The 26,074-nt window shown below is 37.8% G+C and overlaps 1 protein-coding gene across 16 annotated transcripts in view; it reads left to right on the top strand.

Moving 5' to 3' along the window:
- The window catches only part of THRB (thyroid hormone receptor beta), a 377,031-nt gene that overhangs the window by 16,610 nt on the left and 334,347 nt on the right, over window positions 1-26,074 (top strand). For 5 of the 16 annotated variants that reach the window (XM_082686719.1, XM_082686726.1, XM_082686714.1 and 2 more), the window contains exon 1: window positions 22,896-23,527. The exons of the other annotated variants lie outside the window; for them this stretch is intronic. The gene's annotated coding sequence lies outside the window, so the exon portion shown is untranslated. Of the gene's footprint in view, window positions 1-22,895; window positions 23,528-26,074 lie in introns of those variants that run through there. 16 annotated transcript variants of the gene reach the window in all.

The raw sequence follows: 26,074 nt of genomic DNA, 5'->3' as shown, positions 1-26,074 counted from the left end.
CACAAAAGACAGCCTCATCAAAACGATGAATATTTTTATTTTATCAATACATGTATGCCCTAAATTCTGGAAGCTGGAAGCACAGAAAGCCAGTATTGTACCAGGAACAGTTCCAATTACTGGCACAGTCTTTCCTAGTTTGGGAATTCTAACTATATGGCTTAAAATTAGGACATTATTTTGCTTTAAACTACAGGATTTATTTCTGTCCCATTCAGAAGTATTGTATGAGCACAGTCCACCTGGACAAGCAGGTTTCACGGTGTAACAAGTTCCTGAAGTGAAATGTTAATAAGTCTCTCACACTTTGGTTTGCCAGAATCTCTTCCGCTTTTCCTGCTTTACATCATCTAACAGTTGTCCACATTTTTAGGCAATCCCTTCCAAAGGGGCTTCCAAGCAATTAGAAACAGGGTTGTGCTGCCCCAGCTTTTTTGGCTGGGGTTGGTTATGAAGAAACCAAAAAACATCATGGCCACTGTGGAGAGGATTATAAAGACTCTGATGTCCCTGGGAGATCTGCTGAAGGAGGCCTCCTTGTTTGGCCGCACTGAGGGGCTGTCTGCAGCTTCTGGAAATGCTTGGGGTGTCCTCAGCACCAGTGGAGGCCCTTGTTTTGACAGCGTTAGCCGTAAGGGGGTGGCGTGTCCCGTGCGGTTACTTCTGTCCATCCCTGTCCCCTCAGACTGACTTCTGCACCCTCCATTCTTTCAGAATGTGGTGCCTGCAGAGCAGTGCATCCACACCCCCCCAATCTCCAGCTGGTTACAGGGGCAGCATCTTGGCCTCACCCCAAACCTGCCAAACCAGAATCTGTATTTCAACAAGATCTCCAAGTGTTCATGTGCCCTTTGGAGGTGGAGACTGCTTTGATCTGCTTTGATCTTCTACTTCTCAGTAAAAAACATACAGAATCCAGAGGCGTGAAAGAGTTGATGCAGCAGTTGATGCTGATACAGTTGATTATCCCCATTTATACCTAATTTATTGTTCTTCAGACATGGTTATCAGCACATTAGTGGGCCTTGAATCAGCATAATGAGTCACAGTCTGCAAAAATTTTAAGTAAAAAAAGACTAGAAGAGGAATTATTAGGGGCACCTGGGTGGCTTAGTGGGTTAAAGCCTCTGCCTTTGGCTCAGGTCATGATCTCAGGGTCCTGGGATCAAGCCCCATGTCAGGCTCTCTGCTGAGTGAGAAACCTGTTTCTCCCTCTCTTTAGCCTGCCTCTCTGCCTACTTGTGATCTCTCTCTCTCAGATCTCTCTCTCTGTCAAACAAATAACTAAAATCTTTAAAACAAACAAACAAAAATATTAGAGTATAGCACATGTTTTGGAAACATTGGTTTCATATCATAGACACACAGACACACATTCTGTATGTACGTCCTGGGTCATTATTACAAAGTGGAATTTTGGCTGGGGTTACAGTTAAAAAAAATCACTAAAAACCACTGTTGTAAAGAATGAATATATCTCTTTATATATATTGATCAGTGTTAAAAAAAATCAGAAATATACACTTGATGAAGTTTGGTCACTTTTTTTTCACCTGAGATTATGAGATTATACTCTCTAATTCAGACTCCTGAAAAAGTAAAATGTCCACATAGCATTTATGTATGTTAAAATTATCTGAACTACAAGTGAATAATAGTAAGAATTTTAATTTTTCACTCAATTTCAGAAAATAATGTACTATCAGAGAATGTCTCAAAATCTTGAAAAAGACACTTTTAGAGAAAAGTTCATTTTAAATCAAGAAAAAACAACTGTAGACTGACCAAAACACATAGGTTAACTTGAAGGGAATAATAATTTGGAACCCAGAAGACATTCTCCAGATTATAGGAGATCCAGGGTGACCCAAAAGTGATGATGCAGACTTAGTTTTAATATCTTCAGAAGCATAAATGCTAAAAAATGTCAAATTTTTTGCCAAAAAATGATTTGGAAGTTCAATCACTTACACTTTTTCAACATTCATTTAGCTGTGCAGATTTTGAAAAGTAAATTTTCCGTTTTAATTTTTTGTTCCCGTCTCTCTGATTGAAGATGGCAACCGTTGAAGCAATAAATTAAAATGTGAAATTTACTTCCCCAAATCCACAACGCTTAATGAGAGTCAAAGACATTTAGATAGTGAAACTCGCAAAAGGTGTTCTTGTCTAAATGTGTAGCGTTAATCCTTCTGAAGATAGCACCCTGTAGAAGGAAGGAAAACCGTGTCACTCTTCAAGCACAGGTCTGTGTGAAGCCGAGGCAGACCTGGAGAATCAGATTTCACCACGTGTGGGAAAGAACTCGTCCTCAGGGGTGAAACCAAGGCGCTTTGTGAAGGAGGGTGCTAATGCCAGGATGAGACATGGTTACAGGGAAGCGCTTCCAATCTCGCAAGGCGGGATCTGCGCCAGGCAATGAGTTGTCTTTGAAAGTGTCTTCGCCAGGGAGAGCAGCAGCTGGGCGAACCTAAGAGCTCTGTCTGAACTTCCTAGATCTGTAGAGGCCCTGATTCAGATGTAATGAAGGCTTGCTTGAGTGTTGAGTGTTTGAATGAGCTATTAAGCAATATTTTATTAAAATTATTTCAAATATACTCTGAAGGAACAGTGAACATGTTTTTGTTATCCTATAATAGGTATGTGAACTGTATAGAATCTTCATGTTGCTAAAATGAAAACAAATCAATGGTGTCCATATTCTTTGAGAATGCTGTCTTTGGGGGGAATTTTTCAATAATTTGCCATGCTATAAAATGGTGAGATAACAAGTATTCTCCTTCACATATAGGTGTTAAAGTATGTGGTTTTGATTACTTTCTTAAACTATCCTGTTTTTTTCATCCGAAACTAATCTTTTTGCTAGTGAATAGCCCTTTAAGAAAATAAAATATATATTCGAATACATAATTTGAGTACCTCTGGAATATGAACATATGTTGAATATATACTAAATATAGGTGATTTAAAAATCAATGAGAAAGAGTATTAGACATATTATAAATAGTAGCACTTGTAATAACGTTTTACATTTATTTATTTCTAAGTATAGTAACTTACTCAAGATTAGGGTTTGATTTTTTTTCATAAGTTGTCTTTCTATTTTATCAAATAAAAGACTGAGTTCAATATCAACTTGCAGTGCTCCTTTTTGTCATAATGTGTTTTTAGCAATTTTTGGTTGCTTGAAAAAAATTTGTTTTGTGATGGTTACAGTTGTGTAAACTAGCCCGCCATCCTCAAGACCAGTGAGAACATGAGAAATTTTGAGGGTCTTGCCAAAGAGGACATTTTGTTCTAAGAACATTAGCTATATAGAAAAACAAATATTAATTTAGTTGTTTTTGATTTATCATATATGTTATGTTCTTTCAATGAAAAAGTGCAGTTTATTGTATTAGGTCATTCGTCTTATTATATTTCTACTTTTCAAATTAGTAAGAAAAGTGAAAGTTTCAACAGGCACCAAAGTGAATTAATTGTGAATTAACTGTGCTCATCTTTACATGTTTAAGGCCCAAATCTCTCCTTGTACCTCCAGTTCCACAGTTACCTATACACAGCACACATATTTTGCCACAGTCTTCTGATCCATCCAAAAACTGGAGTTTTGTTTTGTTTTGTTTTGTGTGGATGAAGTATCAATGACAGAATCCTTGCTGGAAGTACTGTGTATTTGAATTATTGTAGTTTATTTTTTCCCCCACATAAGAAACTTAAGGAAAACAGTAATCATAAATCCTGCAAACTGGTAGATTTATCACAAAGCATAGGATGGCAAATAGTTTTGTGCCAGCTCAAGTAGGTTTTGGTGGCTGGTGTGCCTGAAAAGAATTTTAGGAGGATCTCTAGGCTTAGCAGTAAAGACCTGATTGATTAGCAGTATCTGTTATTGTTGGAAAAACAATTCGAAAACAATTGCTTGAGTGTTATGTGTTTTCTTAGCCTGTGCCCATACCTAAGGAGGATTAAATCCTCGAGATTTGTCTCATTATGTTGCTTTAGGCTTTATATTTTGTGCTTTTGAAGGGGTATTGTGCCTGTTCTGATTTGATAGCAAATCAGAAATTTTATCAGTAAATCCAGAAGACCATGAAAGAGTGTTTCCTTATTGGCAAGTTGAGTGTAATATCCCATAAAACAAAATACTTAGTGACTTTTTTATTGTGTGTTTGGTTTTCTGAATTCTGAGACTTTGTGTATAAATACATAATGTATTTTAAAAATTGAAATATCAAAACAGTTGGAAATCTTTCAAGAAGATGCTAGTATTTCAAAATAAGATTGAAAGACAGTATTTTCTACTATATTTAAAATGACAAAATTGTATGTATTTGTGTAATTTATTACTTGGACTTCATGGTGTGCTTTATTTCTCAGTTACAATACTTATCTTCACAGGAAGCTTTGGCCAGCCTCTTGTCATGGAGAAAGAAAAGAAATAGACTATATGTGAGAGGAAAAGGCAAATGGGGAATGACAGGCAAGCACCTTTGGGTCTTCCAAGCTAGGGAGATAGAAGAATTTGGCAAAGAGGTCACACTAGAGCAAAACTGCAGTTGGAAGATCAATGAAGCCTGTGTTTCTTATTCCACCAAGGAAAACGGACTGTTCTGTCCATCGTTTGATTGGACTCCCTTGAAATCTGCCTCCGAGAAGACCTGAGTAATGTTCCCTTTCATGATTACTCAACTGTCTGCCAAACCTGGAAGCTCATAATTGCTTATATTACATGAAGGAACTATAAGGTCCTCAAGAATTAAGGAGGTAAAGAAAGAAAGCTTTTGTACAGTTGGTTTTGGCATTCTTTCCATAAAGAGTTGAGTCACCTCTTCAACAAGTCCAGGACTTGACTCTGTGAAGACTGGCAGAGGGAGCAGTAGGAGACAATTGGTTTTGTGTTCTAACCACTTACACAGTTGACTTTCCTTTTTTAGGGGCTTCTAGTCTTCAGGGCAAAATGAATTGTGGCCATATGTGTCCTCATACCTTCAGGGATTCTTGTAAAAGGGGACCAAATGCTAGATCTTTGTAGATGTTACAACATGTTACCACTGTGGTAGCTGAGATATATGTTGTTTTGATCATCAATAATGAAGCTCACTATTCTTTGGAATAAAGGTTAAGAGTCTCAGAGATCATCTGAACATCTCTTTTTTTGTCCTGCCCTGTACAATTTTAATAGTATCAATATAATGTAGTAATGTAACATGGATGTGAAATATGGATCTTGGTAGACAGACCTGCCTGTAAATATGATGTCCCTACTAGTTAGCTGATGTGGAATGTTGAGGAAAGTAGCTTAGCTTCTCTGAGCTTCAATTTCCAATTCTATAAAAATCTTAAAAAAAATGAAAGAAAAGCCTACCATGTAAGAATATGGAAAAGAGTAGTCATACCTGGAGAAGAAGTTATAGTATAAAACTAAAAGGAACTGGTCTAAGTAGCTATGCCTTCGAGCTGACAGGTTTTTGAGGCCATGCCTGGTATTAGGCCATTTTCTCCTGGTTGAGGGAGAAGGAAGAGTAGGAAAAAGAAAGCAACAAAGGGACACTTCAGATGAAGATCTACATCTTCTCTACTCATAAGGAGTTTTTTGTTTGTTTGCTTGCTTGTTTTGGGGGGTTTTTTGGTGGGTTCTTTTGAGATTTTATTAGGGATTTTAGAGCAAAGCAAGTTTCTCATAGTGTTCTCTTGAATAAGATGGAGATAACGCAGTCTGATAATAGGAAAGTTCACAAATTGAACAACCATATGCGTGGGATGTCTTCATGGATTAACATCAGGTTGAAAGGGAATGATCTGCCAAGGATCTCTGGCCTTCTGCCTCAGCTCTATATGGATGTTATGAGTGACACCATTGAAAAAATGAATGACATGCTTATCAAATGTTCGGGGGTCACAAAGCTGGAGGGGAGAACCAGTATATCTCAAAACAGTCTGAATTTGAGAGATTTTGAGGGGCTGGGACAATGTGAGTCCAAATCAAGAAGACTTAAAGGAAGATTTAAAACCACAACCTTACATTAGATACACGTTGAGGGCCAAATTCTAGGACAATGCCAATCATCAGTTTAACATGAGCTAATAAGCAATGTAGGTACTTCAACCAGTACTGTGGTCTTAAGTTTCATTAAAAACAGTGGTTCTCAAACTTAAGCTGAATCATAATCACCTGATGGGCTTGTTAAACTATAGATTGCTGGGATCTATTCCTCATGTTTCTGATTCAGTATGTCTAGATTCTAGCTAGAGAATTTACATCTTGAGCAAGTTGCCAGATAATGTGGATTCTTCTGCTCTGGGCACCCCACATGGAAACTTCTACATTAGAAGAACAACTTTGCTAACTAAATCTAGGGAGATGGCTGTAATTGAAGCAATTTTGGGTCCTACTTTTCCATTAGGACAAAAGCCAAAAGGATGGGAATAATTCTAGAAAGCACGTAACATCAAGGACCATTGAGGTAAAAGGTGCTTATGGAAAAGGGAAAAACTTCAGCGGTATGGTAGCTGCCTTCAAACATTTGAGAGATCAACATGGTGAAGAGCCTTTGTTAAGAGCATATACATTGGAACCAGATAAACCTGGATTTGATTCATAATTTTGCCAATCTTTTATATATTTAACAAACACGTCTATGATGCTTATTAAGTACCAGGCACTATTCCAAATGCTTTACATGTATTAACTCATTTAATCCTCATAAAAAAAAAACACCTTATAAAGTAGTTTCAAAGAGGTTGAACAACTTTGTTAAGGTCACATACCTAGTAAGCAGTGTAACTGGGATTCAAATCCAGGCAGTCACGTGGAATCTATGTTCTCAAATACTGTGTGACACTGTTCTTCACTTTTGGCTCATCTCCATTTAATTGGTTGTGAGTCCTTAATGGCATCCTAAATTCACTGTGATTCAGTTCCCTCATTGCTAAAATAGAGATAATCCTTGCCTTACAAGGTTGTTCTGAAGAGTCAAAAGATATATTTCTAAAGTATATAGCTTGTGTCTGGTATGGAGACTTTTGTAATGTTGAAAACTAGGAGCAGGGAGTAAAGTTAGTGTGTGTGGGTCTGACTTTGATAGAAGAGTCTTAAAATCTACCTGTCAGTTATGGAAATCCAGAGACAGAGCCAAGGCTTCAGCTGTGAAAGTATTTCTTGGAATCCAAATGGCCCTTTATAAAGACAGTCATGGGTAGCATCCACATCCTGAGGTGGAGGCTAGACTCACTGATATTCTGACTTTAAAATTCTGCAGCTGTGAAATACTGACTTCATTCATTTGAAAGTGTCAGTCTTCATCAGATTGTTCGATTATTTACCCCCTTTGCTCCCTGCAGCCTTACGCTGATTCTAAAAGACTCTGCCTGTCACTGTTAAGGCAGTTATAAGTTACCCAAACTGTTTTCTATTCTTTACTCATCCCTCACTCTTCAGCAGCACAGACACCTGTTCATAGTCTGTTGCTCTTCAACACTTTCTTTAAATAAGTTAATAACATTTATTCTTACAGCCAGTAGCTATTTCTTGCCTGGTTTCCTTATACCTCACTTTTCCTTAGTAACAATGTATCTTGATTTTCACACCTATCTGAAGCCCTCAAATTTTAAAGCAATAGTGATTATTTTCAGAGATCTTTCATTGTACTACTATGAAGTAGTCTAAATGCTTTCCCTGATACACATCTAAAAATCTGATAAGGAAAACCAGACATGAGAGGGGAAAGCTTGTCTGGGGTGGCCTGGCTTATTGAAAAATTGTACAGCCAGGGATAGGACTAATGTTGATGCCAAAGCCTATGACAGTAGAGTTCGCTTGAAGTGCTTTCCCCGCTCCTGTATGGCTTCTGCGTGTACAAGCAGCTCCCTTATCTGGGCTTCCTCAGGAATTAATTAATAACTCATGAATGTGTTGAGCTTACTACATGCTTGTAACTGTGCCAGGGGCCCATAAATTCAAAATGGATGGAGCTGGTCCTAGAGGAGGATAGATGTTTAGGCAATTACAGAGGCAAGGGTTACCTGCTAAGATAGGGGAAACCCTGGCTTTTATTAAAGGGCTCAATCATATCTCTCTGTGGGAGATTATAGTGAACTTCCCAGAGGAGGTGATGCTTCATCTGTTTTGAAGAATTAGTAGTATTCAGCCTGGCAGAGTTTGTGTGTGTGTGTGTGTGTGTGTGTGTGTGTGTGTTTGCATGTGCATTAGGTAAATGTGTGCATACTGGACACATGGCTCTCAAACCTCTCCCCTGATTAGGTTTCCAGAATCCTAACATTGAGGCCTTCACTTTATAGACAGTAGTTTGAAAAAGGTCTTTCCTGGGAAATCTGAGCAGCTCAAGAAGGAAGACCTACGGGGGCATCTGGGTAGTGCAGTCGATTTGGGCACCCAGGTCTTGGTTTTGGCTTAGGTCTTGATCTCAGGGTCATGAGACTGAGCCCCACACTGGGCTCTGTGCTCAGTGTGGAGTCTACTTGGGATTCTCTTTCCCTCTCCTTCTGTCCCTCCCCACCGTGCACTTTCTGTCTCTCTCTCTCTCAAATAAAAAAAAACTTAAAAGAAAAAAAATACCTGAATATATTAAATTAGAGGTACACTGAATTATGCCCCATCAATCAATAATAAACTAAAAAGTAAAGTTGAGAAAATCTTCTAGAAAGGAGAAGAAGAAGATGGTGATGGTAAACAGAAGAAAAAAATAAGATAATTAAAATGTAAATTTAGTCAGCCCAACCTTTTTTTTTTTTTAGGATTTTTTTTTTTTTTTTTTAATTTGAGAGAGAGAGAGAGAGAGAGGATGAGACAGGGGAGGGTCAGATGGATTAGCAGACTCCCTGCCAAGCAAGGAGCCTGATGCGGGACTCGATCCCGGGAATCCAGGATCATGACCTGAGGCGAAGACAGTCGCTTAACCAACTGAGCCACCCAGGTCCCCTGAGCCCAACATCTTAATAAAAGAAATATCAAGAAGAGAAAACAGAAAAAATGAAGAGAAATAATCTATGAACAAACTAATTCAGAAGGGTGGGCATGTGTGGTTGGAAGAGAGAGAAATGAGCTGCTTCTCATGCTCTGTAATGTGGAGTGAAAACATACTAACTAAAACCAAAATGTCATATACTGCAATCATGGTATTAGGAACATGGAGGTGAAGCTTTTTTTTTCCATAAATAAATGAAAGAGCTTAGAGGGGTTACCTCTAGGAAGGGGAGATGGAGAGTAGTTTTTACTACTTGATATTTTAAAGTATGTGCAAGTATAAATTCAAAAAAATAAAAATGAAAAGAATTTTGTTAAAATCTGGTTAAAGAGCAGACTAGAAGAAGATAAGGAAAAAGTGACTGAACTTGAAGATAGTGCTGATGAGGTCACCTAGCATACAGCTAGGACATAGAGGTACAAACTAAAGGAAAACTTTAAGTCCTCTGTAGGATAAGTAAGAGCAAATCCACCCTTGGACTCATCCTAGTGAGAATGTGGCCAATTGAATGTAAAGGGATCAGGGATAACCTCACTTGCAAAGAAATCAGCATTGGGCAATAGCTAACTTCTCATCAGCAATGCAGAAAGTGATTTTCAGAATGCTGAGCAAAATCATCAACCCAAAATCTATATTGGCTAAAGTAGAAGTCAAAACTGAGCATAAATTGAAAATCTACTCAGATGAATAAGACTGGGCTAATTAACCTTGCTGAAAGAACTGCTAAAGGATATCCTTGAGTGAGAAGAGAGTTGGGTCAAGAAAAACATGTAGGTTGCAAGAAGAGATAGTGAGCAAAGAAATTGGCTAACATAATAGGAAATCTACATAAGCACTGTTAGTAAAACACCACCAACTATAATGGTAACTCCTTTTTTCTTTTCTCTCTCTCTCTCTTTTTTTTCCCCAGTCACTATTACTACCATTCCCCCACCCACCTAGCCTCTGGTAACCATCCATTCTTTCTCTATAGTTAAGAGGTTGTTTTTTTTTTTTTTTTTTTTTTTGGTTTGTCTCTCTCTATCTCCCTGCCCCTTACCCCCATGTTGCTCATTTGTTTTGTGTCTTAAACTTCACTTATGAGTGAGATAATATGATATTTTTCTTTCTCTGATTGACTTATCTCACTTAGCCTTATACCCTCTAGGTCCATCCATGTTGTTGCAAATGGCAAGATTTCATTCTTTTTTATGGCTGAGTAATATTCCATCATATATCTATACCACATCTTCTTATTCCAATCATCTATCAGTGGACATTTGGGCTACTTCCGTAGTTTGGCAGTAACTACTTTGGTGTATTTATTAAAAATAATAGTGAACTACTGTGCCATAATAGCATGGGATAAGGAGGAAGTAGAAGTATTATCTTTTGTAGTCTTTGTATTACTCTAGAGAAGGATAGAAAAAATATTTTTATGAGTATAGTTGACATACAATGAATGTTACTTTAGTTTTAGGTATACAACCTAGTGACTTGACAAGTTTATACATTATCCTATGTTCACGAGGAAAGCTACCATCTGTCCCATTATATGAGTATTACAATACTCGTATTCCCCTTGCTCTGCTTTTTATAAGGACTTACTCATTCCATAACCAGAGGCCTGTATCTCCTTCTCCCCTTCACTCATTTTACCTACTCTCCTCCCCTCTAGCAACCATCTCTTTGTTCTCTGTATATATAGCTCTGATTCACTTTTTTGCTTGTTTATTTATTTTTTTAAGATTCCATTTATGAGTGGAACCATATGGTATTTGTCTTTCTCAGTCTGATTTATTTCACTTAGCATAATGTCCTATAGGTCCATCCATGTTATTTCAAATACCACAATCATATCCTTTTTATGGCTGTACAATATTCAATCCTGTATATATGCCACTTTTTTCTTATCAGTTTGTCTTTTGTTGAGTACTTAAGTGTTTCCATGTCTTGGTTATTGTAAATAATACTATAATGAACATAGAAGTGTATTTATCTTTTCAAGTTAGTGTTTTTGTTTTCCCTGGATAAATATCCAATAGTAGAATTATTGGTCATGTGGTATTTCTAGTTTTAATTTTTTGAGGAACCTCCATACTGTTTTCCACAGTGGCGGTAACAATTTTCATTCTCATCAGTAGTGCATGAGGGTTCCTTTTTCTCCAAATCCTGACCAACACTTGCTGTTTCTTGTCTTCTTTTTCTTTTTAAGATTTTATTTGTTTATTTGAGAGAGAAAGAGAAAAAGAACAAGCCAGGGGGAGGGACAGAGGAAGAGGGAGAAGCAGACTCCCCACTGAGGATAGAGCCCAACTTGGGACCCAATCCCACAACCCTGAGATCACAACCCGAGTGGAAGGCAGCTGCTTCACCAACTGAGCCACCTAGGTGCCCCATTTCTTGTCTTCTTGCTGGTTGGATATACAAACTTAGGGATAACCTCCATAGAAAATGAATGACTTCCAAACTGGTGTAGGGGATTAAAGAAAATTCAATAAATTGATACAATAAATAGCAAGAAAGAAGGGAGAAAATGCCAAGGAAAAAGTATGGCCAGTATAAAACAACAATAATAAAATAATACAACTGAAATAGATCCAAATATATATTTAACCGTGATAAAGATAAATGAATTAAATTCTCCAATTTGAAGACAAAGATTGCCAGATTGCATAAAAGTACAAGCTCTGGCAATATATCATTTATAAGCAGCATACCTAAAACACAGTGAGTCACAAACCATGGAAATAATGGATAGCAGCAGCTATATGAGGGAAATATGAATTAAAACAAAGCTAAAGTAACAACATCCATATTAGGTAAAACAAGATATTAAGATGAGTCTTAAAAAAAGACTATGCCATCACCGTTGGCCATTTGGGCCAAAATATAATGACCTAATTATTGGGCCAAAATTTAATGACCTAACGATTTATCTTTATCTATGCATTTCTGTTGAAATGCACCATATTTACCAAGTTAGTTCAACCATTTTTTAAAGGTGTTCTTACACATTTTTGAGGTGTCAATAACTCTTTTATAAAGGATCCCACTTAACAAATCACTGCATCAATGTGCTAAATGATGATAATATGACCTACAGGGGCAGGGCTATACCCATGGGTGTTCATTAATACTTAGAGACTAGTTGGCAATTCTTGCTAATCAACAGCTTCTAAGTCTGTCTTTCTAATTCTTGGGAAGTAGTTTGTCCCCCATGAGATTTTCTAGGCTGAAATCAAATATACTTTTGAACCAATTTTTAATCACACTGAAAATTGCCCAAGCAGATTGAATTTTAAACTTGTTTCATGTAGCTGTATCATAATTACCCATGCCTTTTAAAATATAATATCAGCAGGGTCTTTAAGGATTATTATTAAGTTTAAAAATGAGATGGTGTAAAGCGAGCTCTTTCACCCCTCCTTCAAATACTTTTTCTACCCACAAAGTTATGTAGAAATCTTAATCCGTTTAACATTCTGTTAAGGTTTCAGATACTTCTTCCTCCCTTCTTAACTGGCCCTTGCTTACAGAAAACAGCCCCGTGTTCTTACTAATCAGGCCAAACCAATCTCTTTGTCAATAGCAGGGCCCAAAGAGATAACTGTGGGATGAGTCTCCCCTCCGTCCAGGAGAGAAGCCAAATTGTGTAACCCTACAGTAGGGACAGGAGCAGGGTTACGCGGTGTGGGTGGAAAATTGCTCTTGCTCATGCATAGAAGCAGATCAGTTTTGGGTACTAGCTCCTCTCAGCTGGGTGCCTTGCCCAGAAGGGGGTGGGGCTGGTAGCCTGAGAAACTGGGTATTTTTCCCAGGCTTCTGGGTCACTGCTTGCCGCCTTTCAATGCTTTTTAAAAAAGCACCTCGAGGAAACTTCTCATTGGCAGCTGTAGAACCTGTCAGTTCCAGGGGAAGAATCTGGGAAGGACCAAAGAATTTTCTTCCCTCTCTCTTTTTCATGGCTCATAGAAAGTGGGTTTCAGGACATTCATTTTAGACACAGGGCCAAAAGGTAGCAGTTTAAAACACGTTTTGTTCTGTTTGGATTTTTAGGCTTCAAGTAATCTGATTTCCTTGCTACTTATCATGTAAAACAATTTTAATCACATAGGTATTTTCCTGATATTTAATAGTTTGGTCCAGAGCACGACGATGTTAGCAATACCTTGCTCCCAGAATGCTGTGAGTGATAGTTCCATCTGAGAATTTCCTTAAGAAAACTATCGACTTCTCAGAACAAGAGTCTGTTCTACTTGACTTGAGTCGTTTATTCCAGATTCACAGCCATCAATTCTGGGATTTTTTTTTTCTTTTTACTGATTTGTTTAGGTCAAATAAAATGTGAGTCCCTTTTAAAGGTGAATTATATACAAGATGGTTCAGTTTTTTTGTGAGCCCATGTGTATAACTGAGCTCCTTACCCATTTCAAATGATTTTTTCCTTCTATTCTTGTTAATTATCAAAGGAATAACATCCTTATTGTTTTAAAAAAAAATCAACAGCACGGGAAATTTTGAAAATAAAGGGCCCTCATTCCAGTGTTACTCCTACGGCACCACTCATCGTTTGTAGGCTAGCTTGAAAAACCAGAAGAGCTTTTCTGCCACGTGTGGCCATACTTCTGGAATTCTAGAATGTCAAACTGGAAAGGAACATAGAGATCATTTATTCAAGCCTTCTCAATTCCAGAGAGTAATATTTAACACAAAATGGGGAAGTAACTTGTGTGAGGTTATCATTTCAGTATACCCATGTCTTGGCCTTGAACCCAAGTGCAGGTCATCTCAGACCTTTTCTGGGATATCACACAGCTGATGAGTTTTTAATCTTTAGCCATTCACTTTTAATATTTTTTTATTATTATTTTATTTACAAAAGCAAAAATGTTCAGTGTAGAAACTCATCCATCATCTTGCCACCCACCATCGAAATGTTGGTGTATTTCCTTCTGGGCATTTTTCTGTCACTGTTGTACAAAAATGGGATGAGACTTCACACAATTTTGCCTGTTTTTCCTTAATGTATGATGAACATTATTCCATGTCACTAAACATTATTCCTTATACTCTAGATGTACCATATTTTAAGTTCCATTAACATCTGTTTAAGAAAAGCTCCAATTTTTCAACAACAAAAAAAGATGTTGTTTTGAACATAGCTGAATACAAAATCCTTGAATATTTTGCATGCTGTATGAGAACTCTTGAGTCCAGAAATCACAGTCGTTCTATAATTTAGAAAATTCTTGGAAAACTTTTTAGTGAATCTTTAAAACCCAGTTATATCATGTCACTAGATTAGAAATGCTATAGTTAAAGTAAATAAAATCATATAACTTTAGAGAACAAATGTATTTATCTCTGACTTGGTTAAAGATGACTTAATCATTAAGCTAATTTGCCACACCACTGTTTTATTAGCCATCTGCAAGAAGTGTTAGAGTAATCTGCCTTATTACTTGGTAGATAAAGCTTCTGCCATCCCATCATCTTTCATAATGCAAGTAAAATAAATAATAATAGTAAAAATAGAAGCAGCTACTATTTATTGAGAGGATACAGCATGCCAACATTGTGCCAAGCTCTTTGCAGACACTATACTTGATCTTCACAACAGTTCAAGAAGGTAGGCTCTAGTGTTATCCCCACACTAGAGAAAAAAGAATTGTAGCTCAGAGAGGTTGAGTAACCTGCCTGAGGTGGCACAGTTAGTGAGTGGCATAATACAGACAGACTTGAAATCAGAACTGCCTCACTCCAAAACTCAAAACTGGGCTAACCTCCCCAAAGTGATTCTGATGGATTTTTTTTCTCGTTCATTTAAATTCTTTTATGCATGGTAGTTCTTAACCTTTTGGGAATTGTGGAACCATTGGAAATCTATACTCCTTGCCTAGAAAATGGTGTATTTGAAAATAAATGCATAACTTTCCATCAAATTTCAGACATCACAATCTGTAGAGAGAGAACTTGAACAATATCCTTTGGGTCTTCACAATTGTTCAGTCATCTGAAATCATTTGCAACAAAACAAACAACCCTGTAAGAAGAACTCGTGAAATATTTATCAACTAAAATTCTGACCTTTTTATGGAAATAGAGTATTAGTAAATGGAAGCAGAGAGGGCAGAAGCACTTGCTACACATTTTACCTGTTCGTCATTTGTTTCTGGGACCAGCCAGCTCTGGAGGGGATCCCTAAAAATGTCAATACTGACACTGAATCCTAACCACAGAATAAGTCCACAAACATGCTCTCACAGCCCAGTGACTAACTCTCTAGATACTCAATACTTACTTAATGAAATACAAACTGAAAGTTTCATGTTCTTCCTGTTTAGAAGAGGTTAGGTTAAAGGAACAAAAGAAAAACATATAAATATTAGTCTGTACAACATGTTGGGAATATAAAAAGAAATCTGATGCAAAAAAAATTGTGAACATATAAAACCCACACAGTGGGCTGACCATTTTCTAGGCCCCCATTGTTAATGGATATAATTGAGAATAAATTGTTTTTTAGTGCATTTTTTTTCTGATCATCTCTAAACTCTATGATGCTTCCAAAGATGTTAGCTTTATAATTTATGTCAGTCAATTTATTTAACATTAGGGGTATAGAACAAGAAAAAATTTCTGCTTAAATTTAGAAAGATAAATTACAGGTAGATAAGGCTGTTCTTTTCACCTTTCTATTTTGCTATTAGAATGACAGAGTTCACCAGATAATATACTCTAAAATCCCATTAGGAAAATGTGCTAAAAGGAATCTCCTTAAAGACAAAGAAAAACATTCTTTTTAAGGGAAGTCAGAGCAAGTAATGGGGCAGTGGGTAAGACATTAAGCACGGGTGATTTATGTGGTTGGAAATGATTTCTTAGAATGGAATGGCTAAAATTTTTTTATTTAACTTAAAATTTTTATTTTGTGAATTATTTTTTAATTAACATATAATGTATTATTTGGGTGATGGATATTAAGGAGGGCGTGTGTTGTGTGTTGTGATGAACACCAGGTGTTACATGAAACTAATGAATCATGGAGCACTACATCAAAAACAAATGAATGGCTAAAATTTAATGCTTCTGCTGTTTACCAAACTGTATTTTGAAAGTAAAAATATGGTATCGTGCCCCCCAAAAACAAATAAATACATTCTCAATTAATATTTACATGACAAACACTTACATAAAAACTGGATACCTTGATTCTTTTTCTTTTAGGATATTTATAATGTGCAACATATTTGAGAACTAAAGGCCAGCCCATGTGGAGTGGACATCTGAAGCTCTGTCTAATGTCTTCTTTCTTATTATGTCACTCTTACTGGTTTGGAATTTGGGCTTTCTTTTTGGACAGTAGGAATCTAATTCTCCCAGGGTTTAGTGTTAGGTATTCACAGAGGAACATCCATTCTTATAGGCTACTGATACGGCATTTACTGCACTGTGGGGGAAGGGGAGGGTGTCTTGACTCAGTTGATTTTACCATTTATAAACAGTCTGATGGAGGAAATTGGAAGTAATAGGCTAAATTATTAGCAGTCAGTGAATGAACTAGTATCCTACTGAGTGGTCTGAAAGAGTTGAAAGTGCTTAACTCACTGAGAGGCAATGATATTGCAATTGGGGAGGAGAAAGCTACTTTTTTCTTCATATCCAAAGGCAATTGAATATAAATGACAGGGCATAATTTTAGTCTTCTGTAGAAGTACTGGGGTCTTGAGCTCTGTGAAGCATGCCTGAAGAGAGCTTGAAAGTAGAGCAGTCAACCAAATTAAGCTGCTTCGTCTTTTAGGAACAAAAGATGATTCTGAAATAATTTGTCTGGCAAATATTATCAGCCCACCATGGCTACTGTCCTTTAGCCCAAACGTTTTTTTTTTTTTTTTCTTTTACCTTGTTACCTTTTTTTCAGAACCTTGAGTCCTAGGCCAGCTCCAGAGCAGCTTATTAGCAATGCAGAGTCTCAGGCTCTACCTCAGAGCTGCAGGGCTAGAATCTGCACTGAACAAGATGTCCAGGTGACTCGTCACTGTCTGAGAAGCTCTGGTGGAAATCAATGGAGCAATGACTGGGTAATCGCACCATTATGACCCTGATGGGCTCCCATTGAGCTCCCAAAAGTGCCTAATCTTTCTCTAAAGGCAGATATCCTCACTGGGAAATCTGACCTGCTAGTGTAGAAAAGTATAGGTTTGTAAAGTGTCTTGGGTTCCTTCCTAATGAGATTTCCTTCCCTTGCTACATTTCTTTCAAATATCTCATAGTCCCATAAAGTCTAAGCAGTAACACAATTAGGTGAGATTTGTGAATCTATGACACTTAAAAACCCCATGCTCCACACTTTACCCCAGTTTTATTCTCTTTCCCCCCAAATTATTTCTAGAATGACAAATCAGGAATTAAGTGATTTCACAATTCTCCACCTTTGCCCCCTTGCTCTCTCTGGAGGCTAGGCAGTGCTCTATCTAGGCCAAATGAGTAAAGACTCTGAAGGAGAATTATTAATAAGCTGGAGAGCATACAAGCTGGTCACTGAATGAGAGGAAGATGGTTTATACACATTAGTCACTATTAAGTACAAAACTCTAATTCACAGTTTCATAAAATGGAGAGGAACCTGGTCTCCTTTTGACACAGTTTCTATCCAGTGACAACCAACGCAGAGTAAAGAAATGCATTCCTATAAGCTGTATGAAGACTTTCAACTTATTTTTAAATTCCTTTCTCTGAGAATCTAAAGACTGTATGCTTTCTTTCTTTACTGACTGACGCGAGAAGATAATAGTTTGCAGAGAAATTCAGTGAAGCGGTTGATAGAATGCTTTACAAATGTGTTTCCGAGAGTAAAGCAATAATAGTAATGTCAAAACAGCATCATCACATTCTCCATCCCACTTACACCAGCACTGGGTCTGGCACATCCATTTCTCCTCATCAGCCAGAAGAAATGGAGTAGTAGAAATCAATCCTTTATTTTACCAAATCTTATAATACAGTTCTCTCCTCTCTGCCTGTTAATAAAATATCCCCCTTGGAAGGAAGCCAGAATTTTCCTAGGCAGTTTAGACTTTCTGACATAGAGGAAAATTGGGAAAGGGAGGTAGCAAAGGAATACAGAAGTGAAAAATTAACTTTCAGGGTCAAAATTCCTATCTCAACAGATTAGTCTGATTATTTTTTAAAGCATAATGTTTTGAATTGAGTCATAAGTAATGATTTAACTGAAGTTGTGTTGTCTCCTCAACCCTCAGCAACACTAAGAAACCAAATCACGTTTTGAATTCATATTTCTCACTGATGCTAACAGAATACATGGGATCATCAAAGCCCCCAGATTGGGTGAGATCTCTCAGGCTATCAGAGGCAAGTGTTTGATAAAGAAGAGAAGGTAGGAAAAGAAAGGTTTTGCTGGGAAGATTGAAGGCAGGATTCAAAATCAAACTGAATATCCATTTGCAATGCCTTCCAAACCTCCTTAGGAACTGAGTGATGGAGGTGACCACTGCAAGTGTTCAATGCCGAAGAAAGAGACTCGAACCTAAACTTTCCAGTCTCTGCTCTCTTTAAGAACAATGGCAAGTCTTTATTCCCACAGTGCCTAGCACATAGACAAGCACTTGGTTAACGTTAATTGAAGAAATGGATCAAAAGGAAGCAATCACTGTGTGGACTTCATCCTTGCTCTTTTCATACATTGAATGGGATTCCTTTTCCACACATGAGACTTAGTTGTGTAGAACTTTGGGTGCAATTGCTGGTGCAATTTTGGAAAATGCTATGCACTACTCTACCTTTCATATAGTGCTACTGAAAAGTAAAAATCAAGCTTCAGTCTGGAAAGCTCTGATTCTCCTTGTCATTACTTCTATAATCCTGGGAAAGATGTTTATTCTTTTGGGCTCCTAGTTTCCTTACTCTAAAATCATCATCTTTTACATCTTGTCACACTCCAAAAACCTATAAATCTGGCCCAAAGATTTTAAGTCTACCTCTAAACAGTGTTGGAGATAAAAGACTAGGGATTGTAAGTGAAGGAGATCATAAGTTATTTTTGGAAAAATCTCATCTAAAACTCATCTTCTCTGCTTGAAAGCAAATGAATGTAGATACTCTTTGGGGAAGCAGTACACACCAATGTAAAAGCCAAACATAGGTCTAGTTTTACAGTGTTGTAAAAAGCATATTCCATTATTTTTCATAACAACCTTATTGAGATATAATTCATATACTATCCAACTCACTCATTTAAAGTATGTGTACCATGTGTACCATTCAGTGTTTTTTTTTTTTTTTTTTAAATATGGTCACACTGTTGTGCAGCGATCACCACTAACTTTAGGTCATTTGTACCACCCTCAAAGGAAACCTGGTTCTCACCACTCCTCATCTCAACCCACCAACCCTAAGCAACTACAACTTTACTTTGTCTATGAATTTGCCTGTTCAGGAAATTTTGTATAAATTTTGTATAAATGGAGTCATATAATAATGGTCTTTTCTGACTAGATATTGTTCACTTAACATTTTCAAGGTTTAGCTATGATGTAGCATGTATTGGTATTTCTTTTTACTGCCGAGTAATAGTCCACTACATGGATATATCATATTTCATTTTCCATTCATGAGCTGAGTAACTTTGGGGTTGTTGCACCTTTTGGCTATTATGCATAACGCTGCATTGAACATTTATGGGCAAGTTTTTGTGTAGACGTGTGGTTTCCTCTCTCTTAGGTGTATACATACCTAGGAGTAAAATTGCTGGGTCATATGGTAAGTTTATTTTTAACCTTTTGAAGAACTGCCAGACTGTTTTCCAATGTGCTGCAGCATTTTACATTCCTGTCAGCAGGATGTAAGTGTTTCAATTTTTCCACATCCTCAACAGCAATTAATATTTTTTGCTTTGGGGATTATTACTATCTTAGTAGGTATAAAGTGGTATTTTCCTGGGATTTGGAGTCCCATTTCTCTTATGGCCAAGGATGTCAAGCATTTTTGCACATTTGTTTATTGATTATTTTTGTATCTTTTTGGAGAAATGTCCTCTCAGATCCTTTGCCTGTTTTAAATTGTGTTGTCTTATATTACTGAATTGTTTATATAGTCTAGATACAAGTGCCTTATCAGGTAAATGATTTGCAATTTTTCTCCCATATAACCCAACAGAATATTGGGATATTCTGTTCTGTTCTTGAATGTATTCATTTACTTTTTTAGGAGTTTTGGTATCCTAAAGAATAGGTACCTTGATCTCAATCCAAATAATTATCTATTATACAGAGACACGTAGAATCTATATTTCTAAAACATCATGACATAATGGGACCATATAAAATCATGTACAGTGTAAAATTAGCCAGTTCCTGCTGAGAGATTTTGCACTAGTGAGAAAATCAATCTCTAAGTTATGAAGAGAAATAAGTTATCAAAGATATGTGACTGAAATTTCCCATAGCTTATCATTGATAGATGGCTATGGAACACCAGTATATGCCATGATTAAATAAGATCAGTTGAGAGTTTTATTCTCATCCTATTGGGATTGATAGTCATGATGATAACACAAGAATTTAAAAAAAGAAAGCTAGATATACTGTAAGATCTTTGAAAAATCATTCCTTAGAGATTTTTGGTTCTTATCTTCTATGTATTTTTCAAAGATTGAATAATTTTTCTTTACATGTTGGAAACAAAGGAGTGTAATACACATACATGTAAATGTACATGTATACATGTTTTCTTTCTTTTTAAGGATCTCTTTTACTAAAGTCGATGATATTAATTATTTATATGCCCTCTTCAGTTAATTCATTGACGTCTTTATAAGAGCTATCCCAGGGTTAACTCATTCATTCAGCAAATAACTCTGCTGTCAACTTCAGGCCCTGGGTTAGGTGCTGGGACTAAGATGGTGGATAAAACTGACCTTGATTATGCCTCATATGGAGCTTACAGACAAAAATCAAGTAAAAATACAAATAAATGTAAAGTTACAAATTTTTTCTATGAAGATAAGGAAGAGATGCGAAGAGAGAATAATAGGAAAATCTATTTTAGACTAACAAGTCAGGGGAGTACCCTGAAACATATGGAGGATTGGATATAGCTAGTCAGGGAAGGAGGAGAGCATTGCAAACAGAAGCAACAGCATGTGCAAAGGCCATGAGGCAGGAAAGAGTTTGCAAGGAAGGGCGAGAAGAAGGTCAGTAGGGTAGATAGGTAGTAAGTGAGATAGAAAATGATAGGGAACACAATCTCAGAAGAGGGCAGAAGCTAGTTCATATAAGAGGCTGTAGACCACATTAAGAAGTTTGTATTTTACTCAGAAAGTAGTCGAATCATTTTGAGGATTTTAGCAGAGGAAATGACATGTTCTGATGTAAACTTTAAAAGATCTTGTTGGCTGCTTCATAAAGATTGATGTGTGGAACTGAAGTAGAAATAGAACCAAGATGACCACTTAGGAGGTTTTTTGCCCCTGTTGGAACAGGCTGTGATGGTAACTTGGACAAAGATGGGGCAGTGGAAAACCAATAAGTTTGAATGCATTTCAGATTATTTTGAAGATATGGTGTCATGGTTAAGAGTGTGTGTTCTAAAGCCAGAGCGATTAGGTTAGAATATGAATTCCCCGCTCTCACAAACTATATGACAATGAGCAAATTGGCAATTAGCTTTTCTATTTCCTTAGTAGTAAAATAGAAATAATAACAGGAATCATCTCAGAGAGTTGTTATGAAAATCAAGTGAGTTAATAATGCTCTATATGCCTCATAAGGGTATTTGTCAAATAGTGAATGCCTTAATGTGTGGTTGGAACATTTCTCCTATTCAAAAACAGTCAGCACTTGGAAGTGAACCAGACTTGCCCTGGACTGGCCATTGGATATCAAAACATTCAGTGACTCTGACTTTCCTTGGAGAGGTGGAAAATATGACAATACATATGGAGAGTGTCATCAAATAGACCATCTTTTGAATTTTACTCCCCCATTTACAAGTTGGCCATGGAAAGTTAGAAGTGTTGGCAGTTGGTGCAGTTGATTTGAGCTGAAGAATCATGGACAACTCTCAGGTTTCTCCCTTGATCACCAAATAACCTGTGGGGCCATTTCTTGAGTGAAGGAAAGTGGAAGGAAGCATGTTTCTCAAAACCTTAGCTTCCTTGGGTGGAAGTTTATGTCTTCCTCATAGGTGATGACCAGAAAAAATGCAGATAAATACCTGGCATAGCACTTGGAATGTGGTAGATGTTTTTCTTGTCTGCTTTGGTCTCTTCTCCCCTTCTTACATCAACTGTGAGCATATCGACCACACTGCCTAGACCTTCCATTTGTGGGTTCAGACATAAGATGGAAACAGTGAGGTCGGTGGCAGGGCAGGGCCAGCACTAAGGTGAGGTGAGCAAGACCTCACTCATTTGGACACCAAAAAATGAAGTAACCAAGATAAATATTTTAATACCATATCTCTTTTTTTTAAAAATATTTTATTTATTTATTTGACAGAGATCACAAGTAGGCAGAGAGGCAGGCAGAGAGAGAGGGGGAGGCAGGCTCCCTGCTGAACAGAGAGCCCCATGCGGGGCTCGAATCCAGGACCCTGAGATCATGACCCGAGCTGAAGGCAGAGGCTTAACCCACTGAGCCACCCAGGCGCCCTAATACCATATCTTGAAAATCAAAAACAATGTAAAAAACCCATGACGAGGGACGCCTGGGTGGCTCAGTTGGTTAAGCAGCTGCCTTCGGCTCAGGTCATGATCCCGGCGTCTTGGGATCGAGTCCCACATCGGGCTCCTTGCTCCGCAGGGAGCCTGCTTCTCCCTCTGCCTCTGCCTGCCATTCTGTCTGCCTGTGCTCGCTCTCTCTGATAAATTAATAAATTAAAAAAAAAAAATTAAAAAAAAAAAAAAACCCATGACGAATGAAATATTGTATGTTTAATAAAGATAGAACAAGTATCACTGTTGTCTCCTCTTGTCTTTAGCTCTAGCCCTCACTATGGCACCACGACAAACAAAGGAAAAAAGCTTCCTCTCCTGGGCCTCCAAGAGTCTTTCTCACTTCTTCTAAAGTTGGTAGCCAAGAGCCAGTCAGCAAATGTGTATACTCCGATGGTCTCTAGAGGCTAAAGAATGTGTTCCAACAGCCTATAATCCTGGGTACATTGAGGATTGGGGGCTGAGGCTTTTACTAGCCCAACCCCCAACCTCCTGCTATCAGTTGCACTGTGGGAGTTGGAGCAAGGTTCCCGGTTTCGCCCCACCTCGGTAAACGCAGACCCTTGTGACCCTGGAATTGTTGAGCAAACACAAAGTGGAATAAACCAATGCTCTATTAAAGGCTGGGGTTTAAAGGTCAGCTTTGTGCTTATCGGCTGCAGGGCCTAGTTCACTACCTAGACGACTCTCAAGGTTGTTTCGCGCTTGCACTATGGACTGAGAAGATGAGCATTTTCTTTCAGCGTGGGTAGCTATTTGCTTTGCAAGGAGCTGTTATTGTCAGCATGAAAACATCAGGTCAGGAGCAGACTGAAGAGGAATGGAGGTAGGTCCTGGGGCAGGGAATGATTCCTTCTGATTTTGACATAAGAAGCTGAAGGTCCATGTGCTCCATGTGGTGGCTTGTGGCTCTCAGCTCTTTCCCATGAAAAACCAACCGAACATTTCCCACTAAAACGATCTGGTGATTCAGACATTGTCAGCAGGTAGATAATGAGTAATTAAAGGACAGATTTGTCAAAGCTCCTATCTGTCATGAAGAAACCGGTCAGGGAATTTTGAGCGGGCAGGTCACTTTTCCTCTAACGGAAGCTGGGTATGGGGAGCCAAATTTTAAAAAAGTTCTATAAGTATTTTTATCTGAATTTAAAGAAAAAAATCTTCCTAAGTTTGAAAACGTTTTACTGCAAATGTGGCATCCCATCATAATGAACATTTATGAATGATTTTGGGTGAAGCTATGAGTAAAGAGAGTCACATGAATTATTCCGAGGCTGCTGCTGAACGCCACCTCCATGTCAATGGCACTTTAAGATTGCAACATTTGGTTTGGTGACCTTCATACCAGTTGTCTGCATGCACCTTAATCTCGCTCTCAAAAAAGCTGAGCCTGCTGTAGACTGGTCAGTTGTTTTTGTTTTGTTTCGTTTTGTTTTTTAACCCAGTTTTTCATTTAACTACTACTTTAGTATGCCCGGTTTAATTTGTACAAAAGGATAAAGTTCATAATTATATAACACAGAAACCCATCTTCGAGTTTTTAGGAAAAATAAGTGCAAGCCTGTCATGAATTGAGACTGAAAATCCTCCAAGGTACATCACGTGGTACACTTTAAAGAGTAAGAGTGACGCATGCTTCAGAAAAATTGGATCTTACAAAAAATGTGATAAAGTAACTTCTTGTAAGAAGGTAATTTGCAGGCTGAAACTTATAACTAAAAGTTTAGAGGCAGAATAAATGTTGGGACAAATCAACTTTTTTGAGGGCTGCAATCTGTAAATACGGGGTCTGGTGTAGATCTTGCGTCTAGTTGCCTGTCCCTCTGCAGGAATCGCTTTTTGACTATCCCTTTATTTCTCAAGAATGAATGCAAAGACTTTTGGACTATGAGTAAATTATGCGTGGTGCCTGGGGTGCAGTTGGGCAGGATACCCATGGAACTTATTTCTTAAAGAATTAAACAACATTTTTCATGGTCTAAGTAAGAATAGAAAGTAACTAAGTTGTGATACTTTGAGGAGGTCCAGTGTCCTTCCTTCTTTTCTTCCGAGGTAACTACGTGGCTCGCTAATTCTCCTCCCGCTTTCCTTCTTCTCTCCCTGCCCTCTCCTCCCTTCCTTTCTTTGCTTGGTCATTCTTATGTCCATTTGAGGGCTTAGAGCGTCTTATTTTTACCTCTTTAATTATTAGTTTGAAATCAAAGCAATTAGTCCAACTAAGAACCAAAAAGCCAAGTTAGTGTCTTTTCTAAACCTCCTCCTATTTGTCCAAACTTAATCCTCTCTTTTCCCTGTATTATAGTTAGCACCAAAACTAGTGTTTATGTAAAAATTCTCAGTGGTATGTGCCTCCTCCTTTGACTTAAGATGTATGTGAGATATCCTCACATATATGTTATATAATTATACACAATTGACTGACCAATATCTTGTATTTCTTAAAATGGCTAGCTCATTTTGAAAAATCTATACTTAATATCTCTAAAACAAATGTGAATAGTCACAGAATTTGTGGACAGCAACATTCAGAAAACCATTAACCTGACTCTGTTTTCAGGAGAGAATGTAAAAAATTCCACTGCAAATTATAGCTGTTAGACTAAATGTTCGTCTATTAATAAGCAGGGAGAAAAATTGAGTTACTTTCCCCGCTGGGCTAAAATATAGAACTGCTATCATTTCTCCGGTGGTGTTCTCCAACGTGGGTTACTGGGTACTGTCAGAAAGCTCATTTCTGGGGCGCCTGGGTGGCTCAGTGGGTTAAGCTGCTGCCTTCAGCTCAGGTCATGATCTCAGGGTCCTGGGATCGAGTCCCACATCGGGCTCTCTGCTCAGCAGGCAGCCTGCTTCCCTCTCTCTCTGCCTGCCTCTCCATCTACTTGTGATCTCTCTCTGTCAAATAAATAAATAAAATCTTAAAAAAAAAAAAAAAAAAGAGAGCTCATTTCTATCAATCACCCATTGCACGTTCCTGGGGGATGGATGGTGTGGCAGTGATAGGATATATTGAATATTCATGTGAGAGTGGCCTGCCCCGATCTCAGAAATGAGTCATGCATGTATGAACCTATGAAAACAGTTGGGATCAGGTTTAAAGCAAAGAAAACTCATTATATTGGTATCAGTGTTCACCATGTTTCTACTAAAACATGTCTGTGGGTAGCTTGTATTCAGGAATCTGAACTCATCATTTCTAAAGTACGTTTGGTCTCCTCTTGTCCTTTTTTTGCTTGTTATTGACTGGCTTTGAAGCCACTGCTTGTTGCTTCTCTAGCCAGCCATGTGCCTTCCCATGACTCCTGTACAGAACTGCCTTGACCTTCAAACTCAGGCCATGCCTGCTTTGTCTTCCTTCTGCCTTACCTTTGTCCTT

This window comes from Mustela nivalis (assembly GCF_964662115.1).
Source record: "Mustela nivalis genome assembly, chromosome: 1".
Taxonomy (NCBI): Eukaryota; Metazoa; Chordata; class Mammalia; order Carnivora; family Mustelidae; genus Mustela; species Mustela nivalis.
Note: the sequence above shows the minus strand (reverse complement) of the source record. Positions and strands in the feature narration are given on the sequence as shown.